Below are 12,819 nucleotides of genomic sequence, written 5' to 3' on the forward strand. Positions count from 1 at the left end.
TACACAATCATTGGATCATACATTCAGAACTTGAATAGATCGGAGGCCTTCTAGACCATTCAGACCTACTTTACAGATCAGGAAACTGAGGTTTGAGAGAGGTTAAGTGATGTCCAGACACAGATAACAGGTGCAGGGCTGTTATCCAAATCAAAATTCACTAACTGATTTGATATTAATCAATGCCAGAGGTGGGATAGAAGGTCTTTATGAGTATCTGTGGCTATGAAAATCCAAATTAAAGTGGCCAAGCTTAGTACTAATACTAGGATTAGAGCTTACAGTAATTACAAATTGCACTGGGCACTGAATATGTTCCAGAATAAAAAAAAATCCTTTGTCTTCAATGGGATTTCCTTGGAGAACCAATAGCATCTTAATAATGATAGATATAGAACCATATTTTCAGTACTCAAACACTTTATAAGTCTGTGATATCAATGTGGTTGTTCTTTATAATGTTGAAGATCACAATTCATCCATGACATCCTTGATATTGTAAAGATACCAGTGAAGATCACGGGATGTCTATTGTCCTTCACTTTCACCATGTGACCATCTCATCCTCCTTCTATTATATTCTCCTCTGATAACATCCTTTTCTCTGATTCTTCTTTATTGTTCCCCTTTTATTGGGGGGGGGCCTAATTTTATGAAGCCTATACACAACTAAAATGTGCTTGTCTCTCCATTGCACTTGCAGTGATAACCATTTAAAACTCTTCAGTTTATAGTATCATATGTCTTGCAATAATACAAACTGACCAGTAGAATTTGTTTTGCTGTTGAGTTGTTTCAGTCATGTCTGAATTTTGGTATTCAAAATATGGGTCTTACTTTGCAAAGGCATTCCTCATCCTACTTAATTTTGGCCCAAACACCTTGTCTCTTTGTAATTCCTGTCCAACACACACACACACACACACACACACACACACACACACACACACACACACACACACACACACACACCTACATCCAAAGCATTCAAGATTGAAGATAGAAAGCTCTAAACAACAGAAAAATGGAAAAGATTAGCAAAGAATTATTATAACAAACTGTTTTTCCATTAAGGATGGCAGAACCATCACATTTGGATCTTCTCTCTTTCTCTCTCTCCATCATCCAATCACATGCCATATTCTGAATAGTAAGAATTCTTCATCCACTTAATTTGTCCCCCTGTGAATGGTTAGGACAAATTCTTCAGTGGTTATGTACATTACCCAAGAGTTTTGAAAGAGCTTGATGAAACTAGAATAATGTCATATGCAAATAGCAGCAACCTGAGGACCTTATCATGAATGAGGCTGAAGATGTCACATGAAATGAAAACAATTTCAATCTGACCTTCATAAAAAAGTTATTGATAGTGCAAATTGGATATGGTTAGAATAAAGGGTATGGACACTAGTTAGTTGTTTAATTTTATTATTTTTTATGTTTAACTGACATAAATCAACTCATGTAATACTGTGACCAAGAATTGGGTTAAAGACTAGATCTATGATCAGAAGTATTATTACCCTATTTTTTTAAAACCTTAGTTTCTGTCTTGGAAGCAATACTGTGTATCGGTTTCAAGGCAGAAGAGTGGTAAGGGTTAGGCAATGGGGGTTAAGTGACTTGCCCAGGGTCACAAAGCTGGGAAGGGTCTGAGGCCACATTTGAACCTAGGATCTCCTGTCTCTAGGCCTGGCTCTCAATCCACTGAGTTACCCAGCTGCTCCCTATTACATTCTTTTCAATATATTTTCTTAGAGGGGACCAAGAAAGCCTGAGAAACAGCTGTGTGTCAGCACCAGAAAATACTTGATTTATTTACCATGGGGAGAAATATGGTAGCTAAAGGTAACACCGGTTTAGAACACAAAATCTTACAGAGAATAAAGAATAAGGGCAGTACTGCCTACTTAAATATTAAATAGGATTGGAGGGCAAAGTCCATTTAAAAAAGCTTAGAAAATGATCCAGTTAAACAAACACCCTGAGGTTAAGGAATAATAGAAAGAAAGATGGAGATGTTCAAAGATTCTGATAAACATTTTTCACCATCCAAGAAAAAACATCAACAACTTTTTCTACCATCAAAATGCCAGATGTGCTTACAGAGGTAGTGGAAATGGAACTAACCATAAGGCAACAAGACTGGGGCCAGGTAGTGATAGATTTTAAAACCAAAAGGGGAGAGTTTATATTTTATCTTTCAGGCAGCTGAAAGTCACTTTAGTTTATTGATAGGGGAGTGACATGTGGCATGTGCACATTCACTTTGGCAGCTGTATGAAGGATGGACTGGAATGGGGAGTTACTTGAGAGAAGGAAACCAGTCAGGAAGCCATCGCAATAGTCTAAACGAGGAATGGTAAAAGATTTAACTAAAGTGATAGCTGTGTGAGTAGAAGGAAAGGGTCAGATGTGAGAGATATTATGGAGGTAGAAATGCAAGAATCTGACAGCTGAGAAGATATGTGAGGGTAAAGGGGTGAGGGAGTAAGGGGTTACTTACTAAGGGGATAGTGTCAGAATTATGATCTTGGAAACCTGGAGAGTGGAAAAATTCAGGATAAAAGGGGATTTTGGAAAAAGGATGGGTTTTGAGGAAAAGATAATGAGCTCTGTTTTGGATAGATTGGATTTGAGATATCTTTGGACATATAGTTTGAAACCTTCAATAGCTATTTGGAGATGCATGAGTAAAGCTCTTGCAAAGGAAAGGAACTTCATATTTTTGAATCATCTATATAGAGATGATTATAAGACCCATTAGAACTATTGAGATCAACAAAAAAGGAGAGGGAGAGAGAGAAGAGGAGAGGAACTAGCATGGAGCCTTTGGGAACTCCTTCAATTAGGAGGCATAATGTGGCTAATGAGCATATGATTGTTATGACCCAGTTGTAACATATAAGCAATGAGAACCTCAGCAAGTATATGAGGAGAGGAGAAATTGGAGGAAGGCCTTAGGCACCTTGAGTGGTCCCCCTGTGGAGTTCACATATTGGGAGAATTGTCCATATTCTTGCAGTGGATAAGAATTGCACAGGATGGCTGGGTATGGGATGGTTGTAATCTGAATCCTAGAGGGTATGCCTGAATTGGTGAAATCATAGATCCATTTGAATATATGTCAGGTGCTGGGTGAAGAGCTGGAGATACATTTGATCACAGGAAACAACATGTATGCATATTAAAAAAAGATAAAATAGATTTGTAAGATATGTACATGCTTTGTAATGCAACTTTTCCTCCCTTTAAAAACAAACAAAAAATCCTCTAACCGCCAGGCTTGGCTGGAAGTCCCGGTTACATATAAAACTAAAATCTGAGACAATTTTTTTTGGGGGGGGGGAGGGGGAAGATGAGGAATAAAACTTGTAAAAAATTCCTGAAAAATATAATTACAGAGAGAACCTCGTCCCATGACGCTTTGAGCGTTAATATCGGGCTAGGTAAGAAACAAGGAGACATTATTCATGGCGGGCATCATTCAGCACCGAATCCCAGGTGCAGGTACCTGCTTCCCCAAGCCATTTAAGAAACCAAAACAGAAAACAAGTTACCTAGGAGAAGATAAACTACCGGAGACATTGAATACTCACTAAATTGCAGAGCCTAGCAATTATTTAATTAAATTAACTAGTCTTCGACTAAGCCCAATCCCCTTTAAGCAGCTCAGTTCAGAAGACGCTTTTGTTTATGTCTGCCTAGGAAAGGCATATTCCAAAAGAGTATTAATTAAGCAATTAGTAAATCAATAGAACAAAATGTTTTAAGTGGGTTCACTTGCGCGAGGCCTTCCCCTCTGCCCCTGCACCGGCCCCCCAGGCCCGGCCGGCTGTGGGCGCGCCACTGCTCTCGTGAGCCCGTCTCGCGCCCGAGGCCCTCGCGGTCCCGCTGTGTCCCCGCGCAGCCCCAGTCTTCTCCACCGCGGAGCCTCAGGGAGAAAAGTTTCTTGTGGGGGCCAGTCTAGTGTCAGGAGCCCAGTGTGCCCAGCCTTCCATCCGCCAGCCTGCCCTGCTCGACTGTCCCAGCACCTGAGTGAGTGGCCTCCTAAGCTCTCCCCCTTCTCCAGTCTGGTCTGCAGGCGTCTGGCCCGGCCTCCGGCTCGCTGTCCAGTTGCTACGGCAACGCAAGGTAAACCGGCCGCCTGGGCTAGGAGCCCCGGACCCCCGGACCCCTCGGGGCCGCCCTCCCTCCACCCTCCTCCCCGGCCTGGCCCTTCTCGTGGGCCTGTCACCCCTTCAGCCGGGGGGGCTTTCCGGAGGCGGCTTCCTCCCGAGGTCACCTGGGCCTGTCACTCTGTCTGTCCGTTTCGTCCATGTCGTCGTCGGGTCTGCGCTATGGAGTCTTAGGAAGAACCGGCTCCAACGTGGTTGTTCCCCCTTCCCCCTCACACTCAAGAAGAGTTCTGCCATTCTGTGAGTCTGTGCTCTGCCCCCTCATGCTCCTGGAGGGGCGAGATGGTCTGAATATCCCGAGTCGCAGCACTATTTGCTCCCCCAAACTGCCCTCCTTCCACTCCACTGGTGCTGCCCTTCACCTAGGCTGGCAGGCTGGAAAGTCTGCGGTCAGTCCTCCTCCCTCCCCCCCACCCCCCCTGAGCTACTTCCCCCTCGACCAGGCCACTTGGATTCTCAGGCCCAGGCACAAGATGAAGGAACCCCCCAGGCCCTTTCAGCCCTAAACCTTATGTCTTGGACTCTTCCTTCACATCCACTCCCCATAAAACCCTTTGGATTTTCCCTTTGTAATGTTCCAGACCTGCTACTGCTTTCTAGTTTCCACTGTGACCCAGGCATTATCACCTCCAATCTATTACCCTACATCTATGCTAGCAGTCTCTCCCTCCCCCATCTTCAACCTCTTCTAGACATTCCAGATAGACTAATGATGGAATCCCAGATTAATATGCTTAAACCTTGGTTCTCATCGTGCCATTCCTGTGCTTTCTAGCCAGCAGTGATTCTGGGCTGCTGACAAGTTCAAGGCCAAACTCCTAAACCTTTTCTCTTCTAGTTAATGCCTACTTCTCTGGCTTTATCACAATCTGTTACTTTTCTGAATGGACCATCATCACTAACATTCCTGTCTCCTCTTCCTGATATTCTTAGGTCCTACTCCCACTCCTTTAAGTACCTCACTTTCACTGGTTAAAATACCCATTTTATTCCTTTCAATTTATCCAAATTGTCTCATCCTTCAAGGCCCTTTTCAAATGGTTCCCTTTGAAAAATAGCACAAATAGACAATGATCTCTTCTTTGAACTCCTAACAGTTATTTGAACCACTTATTTGGTGCTTACAATATGGTACCTTACTTTTACATGTGGATTAGTTATGTTTATAACCTTAAAGACAATTATAATCCTCTGTTCCTCCTGCAGAGTCTAGTATTTTCTCCTACTCATAGCAGGCAATCAAATATTTGTAGGTGGAATGATTTTTCTGTGAGTTGCTATAGTCATACTCTGTCCTATAATTGTGATGAACAAAATATACAGCCTGCAAACAGGTTGAATTGATATAAATTAAATACTTTTAAACCATGAATTTACAAAAAGTCTTCTTTTACATAATCTTAATTTGCCTTTATTTTTTAAAATACCACCTTTTATTTTAGAATCCTTTGGTCCTAAGGGAGAAGAGCATACAGGCTAGGCAATTGGAGTTAATGATCACATAGTTAGGAAGTATCTGAGACCAGATTTGATCCCAGGTTCTTCTGACTCCAGATCTGGCTCTCTATCCAGTGAGCCACCTAGCTTCCTTTTCATTTGTCTTTTAAAAAAAGTTTTACTTATTATTTCCCTGTCTTATGTTACTTTTAAATGACTGCCCCCAGTAGAACTCACTTTTATGCAGGTAAACAAAAGAGATGAGTGCATTGTCCATGTCTGAAAACACATACCTCATTCTATACCCAGTCCACCACCTCTATGCCAAGAGCGAGGGGAATATTTCAGTCCTTTGAAGTAACAGGATCATAGATTTAGAGCTGGAAGGGCTGTTAGAGGTACAGATGAGGAAGCTGACACACAGAGGTCAAGTGACTCACTCAGCTAGTAAGCGTTTGAGGCAGGAATGGACTTCAAATTTGTCACTACACCATGAGTCATGACTGGATTTAATACGTATTCTTTTTTTTTTAAACCCTTACCTTATGTCTTGGAATCAATACTATGTATTGGTTCCAAGGCAGAAGAGCAATAAGGGCTAGGCAATGGTGGTCAAGTGACTTGTCCAAAGTCACATAGCTGGGAAGTTTTGATTTGAACCCAGGACACCCCCCACCCCCATCTTTAGGCTTGGCTCTCAATCCACTGAGCCACCCAGCTGCCTCCAATACATATTCTTTATAGTCTGGAAATGCAGGTTTTATTTTTAAACAAAAAACACTTTAAATTTTAAATTTTAGACTTTATAGCATAACCGAAAATATAAGTAGCATACATTCTAAGATGGTGATTTATTATTTTTTTTACTGAACTAAATTGAAGTTAGATTTTCTTTTCTTTTCTTTCTTTTTTTTTGTGGGGATCATTACCTTAGAATATTGATCAGTAAAGGCTTGGCAATTGGGGTTAAGTGACTTGCTCAGTCACACAACTAGGAAGTATTTGAGGACTCTGTATTCACAAAATCATCTAGTTGCCCCATCCTCTTTTTAAAAGACCCTTACCTTCTGTTTTAGAATAAATATTAAGTATTGGTTGCAAGACAAAAGAGCAATAAGGGCTAGGTATTTGGGATTAAGTGACTTGCCTGGGGTCACACAGCTAGGAGGTGTCTAAAGTCAAATTTGAACCTCCCAGCTGCAGTCCTGGCTATTTATTGAGCTATCTAGTGACCCCAGCCCCTAGATGTTTTAGGTAACTAAAGTTTTTTTTTTTGCTTTAAAAATATTTTTTATTGTTTTCATTTGGTCTAAATGACAAAGGATATAATTTAATTATTTATGTGTGTTGGTTATCAGTTATCACTTTATCACATGTATGTAAAAGATAATGGTTTATTTGCTGAAAGCCCAGTGACTGACCTCTCTTTTTTTTGTTCTTCCTAAGAAAGGAAAATATATTTTTTATCAAACCAAGGACATACATCAGGAATTAAATGAATCTTAATAAAAAATTTTGTTTAAAGAAAATTTCTAATTTGCACCAGATTATTTTCATTGGAATAGAACTTTCATAACAATGTATATTATAATATATATAAATATATAATAACATAGTACGATAAAAGTTCCATTTTGGGTTCTAAATGGCCTAGTATTGACAGGAATGATTTATTAAATCAAGCCAAAATTTTATTTTTATTTTCCTATTTGATTCATTTGTCCAGTCTGTAAGTTATAAAAAGCCATTTGAAGAAAAAAAAAACTTATACTTAAACCATTTGGTTAAACTATTGGCATTTAAAAAAACACTTATACTTTTTTATTCTTTTTTTTTAAAACTTTAAACATTATTTTATTTGGTCATTTCCAAACATTATTCATTGGAAACAAAGATCATTTTCTTTTCCTCCCCCCCCCCCCCCCACCTCTCCCATAGCCGACACACCATTCCACTGGGTATCACATGTGTTCTTGGTTCGAACCCATTTCCATGTTGTTGGTATTTGCATTAGAGTGTTCATTTAGAGTCTCTCCTCAGTCATATCCCCTTCCCCCCTGTAGTCAAGCAGTTGCTTTTCCTCAGTGTTTTTACTCCCATAGTTTATCCTCTGCTTGTGGATAGTGTTTTTTAGATCCCTGCAGATTGTTCAGAGACATTGCATTGACACTAATGGAGAAGTCCATTACCTTCGATTGTACCACAGTGTTTCAGTCTCTGTGTCTAATGTTTTCCTGGATCTGCTCCTTTCACTCTGCATCACTTCCTGGAGGTTGCTCCAGTCTCCATGGAATTCCTTCACTTTATTATTCCTTTTAGCACAATAGTATTCCATCACTAACATATACCACAATTTGTTCAGCCATTCCCCAATTGAAGGGCATCCCCTCATTTTCCAATGTTTTGCCACCACAAAGAGTGCAGCTATGAATATTCTTGTACAAGTTTTTTTTTTTCTTTATTATCTTTTTGGGGGTACAAACCCAGCAGTGCTATGGCTGGATCAAAGGGCAGACAGTCTTTTATCACCCTTTGGGCATAGTTCCAAATTGCCCTCCAGAATGGTTGGATCAATTCACAACTCCACCAGCAATGAATTAATGTCCCTACTTTGCCACATCCCCTCCAGAATTCATTACTTTCCTTTGCTGTCATGTTAGCCAATCTGCTAGGTGTGAGGTGATACCTCAGGGTTGTTTTGATTTGCATCTCTCTGATTATAAGAGATTTAGAACACTTTTTCATGTGCTTATTAATAGTTTTGATTTCTTTGGCTGAGAACTGCCTGTTCATGTCCCTTGCCCATTTATCAATTGGAGAATGGCTTGATTTTTTGTACAATTGATTTAGCTCTTTGTAAATTTGAGTAATTAAACCTTTGTCAGAGGTTTTTATGAAGATTGTTTCCCAATTTGTTGTTTCCCTTCTGATTTTAGTTACATTGATTTTGTTTGTACAGAAACTTTTTAATTTGATGTATTCCAGATTATATATTTTGCATTTTGTGACTCTTTCTAAGTCTTGCTTGGTTTTAAAGCCTCTTCCTTCCCAAAGGTCTGACATGTATACTATTCTGTGTTTGCCTAATTTTCTTATAGTTTCCTTCTTTATGTTCAAGTCATTCACCCATTTTGAATTTATCTTGGTGTAGGGTGTGAGGTGTTGATCTAAACCTAATCTTTCCCACACTGTCCTCCAATTTTCCCAGCAGTTTTTATGAAATAGTGGATTTTTGTGTCCAAAGCTGGGATCTTTGGGTTTGTCATATACTGTCTTGCTGAGGTCACTTGCCCCGAGTCTATTCCACTGATCCTCCTTTCTGTCTCTTAGCCAGTACCAAATTGTTTTGATGACTGCTGCTTTATAATATAGTCTGAGATCTGGGACTGCAAGGCCCCCTTCCTTTGTATTTTTTTTCATTATTTCCATGGATATCCTTGATCCTTTGTTCTTCCAAATGAAGTTTGTTATGTTTTTTTCTAGATCAGTAAAAATTTTTTTTGGAAGTTCCATGGGTATGTCACTAAATAGATAGATGAGTTTGGGTAGGATGGTCATTTTTATTATATTGACTCATCCTACCCATGAGCAGTTAATGTTTTTCCAATTGTTCAAGTCTAGTTTTAGTTGTGTGGAGAGTGTTTTGTAGTTGTGTTCATAAAGTTCCTGTGCTTGTCTCGGGAGATAGATTCCTAAGTATTTTATTTTGTCTAAGGTAATTTTGAATGGGATTTCTCTTTCTAGTTCTTGCTGCTGAGCTGTGTTGGAGATATATAGAAATGCTGATGACTTATGTGGGTTTATTTGGTATCCTGCAACTTTGCTAAAGTTGTTGATTATTTCGATTAGCTTTTTGGTTGAATCTCTAGGATTCTTTAAGTAGACCATCATGTCATCCACAAAGAGTGATAACTTGGTCTCCTCATTGCCAACTTTAATGCCTTCAATTTCTTTTTCTTCTCTAATTGCTACTGCTAGTGTTTCTAGTACAATGTCAAATAATAGAGGTGATAATGGGCATCCTTGTTTCACTCCTGATCTTAATGGGAATGCATCTGGTTTATCCGCATTGCAGATGATATTAGTTGATGGTTTTAGATATATACTGTTTATTATTTTTAGGAACGACCCTTCTATTCCTATGCTTTTCTAGTGTTTTTTAATAGGAATGGGTGTTGTATTTTATCAAAGGTTTTTTCTGCGTCTATTGAAATAATCATGTGATTTTTGTTGGTTTGCTTGTTGATGTGGTCAATTATGTGGATGGTTTTCTTAATATTGAACCAGTCCTGCATTCCTGGTATAAATCGTACTTGATCATGGTGAATGACTTTTCTGATCACTTGCTGGAGTCTTTTTGCTAGTATCCTATTTAAGATTTTTGCATCTATATTCATTAGGGAGATTGGTCTATAATTTTCTTTCTCTGTTTTTGGCCTGCCTGGCTTTGGAATTAGTACCATGTTTGTGTCATAAAAGGAATTTGGTAGAACTCCCTCTTTGCTTATTATGTCAAATAGTTTGTATAGTATTGGGGTTAGTTGTTCTTTGAATGTTTGATAGAATTCACTGGTGAATCCATCAGGCCCTGGGGATTTTTTCTTAGGAAGTTCTTTGACGGCCTGTTGGATTTCTTTTTCTGATATGGGATTATTTAAGAAATCGATTTCTTCTTCTGTTAGTCTAGGCAATTTATATTTTTGTAAATATTCATCCATATCACCTAGGTTGGTATATTTATTGCCATATAGTTGGGCAAAGTAGTTTTTAATGATTGCCTTAATTTCCTCTTCGTTGGAGGTGAGGTCCCCCTTTTCATCCTTGATGGTGTTAATTTGCCTTTCTTCTTTCCTTTTAAAATTAGATTGACCAGTACTTTGTCTATTTTATCTGTTTTTTCAAAGTACCAGCTTCTAGTCTTGTTTTTTAGCTCAATAGTTCTATCACTTTGGATTTTATTAATTTCTCCCTTAATTTTTAGGATCTCTAGATTGGTTTTCTTCTGGGGTTTTTAATTTGTTCATTCTCAAGTTTTTTGATTTGCATTTCCAATTCATTGATCTCTGCCCTGCCTAATTTGTTAATATATGCACTCATGGATATGAATTTTCCTCTAAGTACTGCTTTGGCTGCATCCCATAAGGTTTTAAAGGATGTCTCACAATTGTCATTTTCCTCAATGAAATTATTAATTGTTTGTATGATTTCTTCTCTAACTAACCGATTTTGAAGTATCATATTATTTAATTTCCAATTAATTTTTGATTTGGCTCTCCATGTACCCTTACTGATTAATATTTTTATTGCTTTATGATCGGAAAAGGTTGCATTCATTATTTCTGCTTTTCTGCATTTGAGTGTCATGTTTCTGTGACCTAGTGTATGATCTATTTTTGTGAATGTGCCATGTGGTGCTGAGAAGAAGGTGTATTCCTTTTTGTCCCTAATTATTTTTCTCCATATGTGTATTAACTCTAATTTTTCTAAGGTTTCATTCACCTCTTTTACCTCTTTCTTATTTATTTTTTGGTTTGATTTATCTAAATTTGATAGTGGTTGGTTCAAGTCTCCCACTAATATGGTTTTACTGTCTATTTCCTCCTTCAATTCTCCTAGTTTCTCCATTAAAAATTTGGATGCTGTACCATTTGGTGCATACATGTTGATTAGTGATATTTCCTCATTGTCTATACTCCCTTTTAACAGAATATATTTACCTTCCCTATCCCTTTTGATCAGGTCTATTTTTGCTTTGGCTTTGTCAGATATCATGATTACCACTCCTGCCTTCTTTCTGTCAGTTGAGGCCCAAAAGGTCTTACTCCATCCTTTAATTCTAACCTTGTGAGTATCAACCCGCCTCATATGTGTTTCTTGAAGACAACAAATGGTAGGGTTTTGGGTTCTAATCCAATCTGCTATTTGTCTACGTTTTATGGGTGAGTTCATCCCATTCACGTTCAAAGTTATGATTGTCACTTGTGGATTCCCTGGCATTTTGATATCTTCCCCTAGTTCTGACCTTTCTTCTTTAGCTATGTTCTTTTGAACCAGTGATTTACTTTAGGTCCGTCCCCCTAGTCCCCACCCTTGATATGCTTCCTTTTCTAGCCCCTCCATTTTTATGCTCCCTTCCCCTCCCCCTCTCCTTCCCTCCCTTTTTATACTCTCTCTCCCCTCTCCCTCCTTGATTTTCCTTTCTTTCTTACCCTGTTGGATAAGATAGAATTCAGGATCCCACTGGATCTAGATGTTGTTCCCTCTCAGATTTGATTTCACTGAGAGTAAGGTTTAAGTAATTCCACTTCAGGCTCTCTTCCTCTCCTTTTCATATGAGAGTTCTTCCCCTCCCCTTCCATGTGTATCTTTGTATGGGAAAGATTATTCTATTTAGTCCCCCCCTATTTCTTGAAGTAAATGTTAGTATTATCGATGATTCCCCCCTCCATTTTTCTTTCTTTGCCCCCCTTCACCAAATCTTCTTGATGCCCCAATATTTCCCTATGCATTATTCTTCTAACTATTCTTATGATGCATACAATTTTTGAGAGTTACACAATACATTTCCCCCATATATTAATATATATAATTTGATATAAATGTAGTCCTTATAGAAGAGAGTTTGACTTAAAGAAAAAGATAAGATTTATCTCCTTTTCCCTTTCTTTTGTATTTACCTTTTTATGTTTCTCTTGCTTTCTGTGATTGGATATCAAATTTTCCACTAAGTTCTGGTCTTTTCTTAGCAAATGCTTGGAAATCTTCTATTTTGTTGAATGCCCATACTTTCTCCTGGAAGTATATAGTCAATTTTGCTGGGTAGTTGATTCTTGGTTAGAGACCCAGCTCTCTTGCCTTTCTAAATATCGTGTTCCATGCTTTGAGGTCTCTTAGTGTGTTAGCCGCTAAGTCCTGTGTGATCTTTATGGGAGCCCCCCTATATCTGAAGCTCCTCTTCTTGGCTTCTTGTAGGATTTCTCCTTTTCTTGGAAGCTCTTGAATTTGGCGATTACATTCCTGGGGGTTGTCTTTTGGGGATTTAGTATAGAGGGTGTTATATGAACCCTTTCTATTTCTATTTTACCCCCTTGCTCCAGAACGTGTGGGAAATTTTCTTCTATAATCTCCTGTAGAATAGCATCAAGGTTTTTGTTTATCTCTGGTTTTTCAGGGAGACCAATAATTCGGAGGTTGTCTCTTC

The 12,819-nt window shown here is 38.7% G+C and overlaps 1 protein-coding gene across 8 annotated transcripts in view; it reads left to right on the forward strand.

Moving 5' to 3' along the window:
- The first annotated feature begins 3,881 nt into the window (after nt 1-3,881).
- The window catches only part of STK33 (serine/threonine kinase 33), a 331,524-nt gene continuing 322,586 nt past the window's right edge, over nt 3,882-12,819 (forward strand). For 2 of the 8 annotated variants that reach the window (XM_056802150.1, XM_056802151.1), the window contains exon 1: nt 3,886-4,421. The gene's annotated coding sequence lies outside the window, so the exon portion shown is untranslated. Of the gene's footprint in view, nt 4,422-12,819 lie in introns of all 8 variants that reach the window. The other 6 variants (XM_016423420.2, XM_016423421.2, XM_056802152.1 and 3 more) reach the window with 4 other exon arrangements.

The sequence above is a fragment of the Monodelphis domestica genome, chromosome 6, assembly GCF_027887165.1.
Source record: "Monodelphis domestica isolate mMonDom1 chromosome 6, mMonDom1.pri, whole genome shotgun sequence".
Lineage (NCBI taxonomy): Eukaryota > Metazoa > Chordata > Mammalia > Didelphimorphia > Didelphidae > Monodelphis > Monodelphis domestica.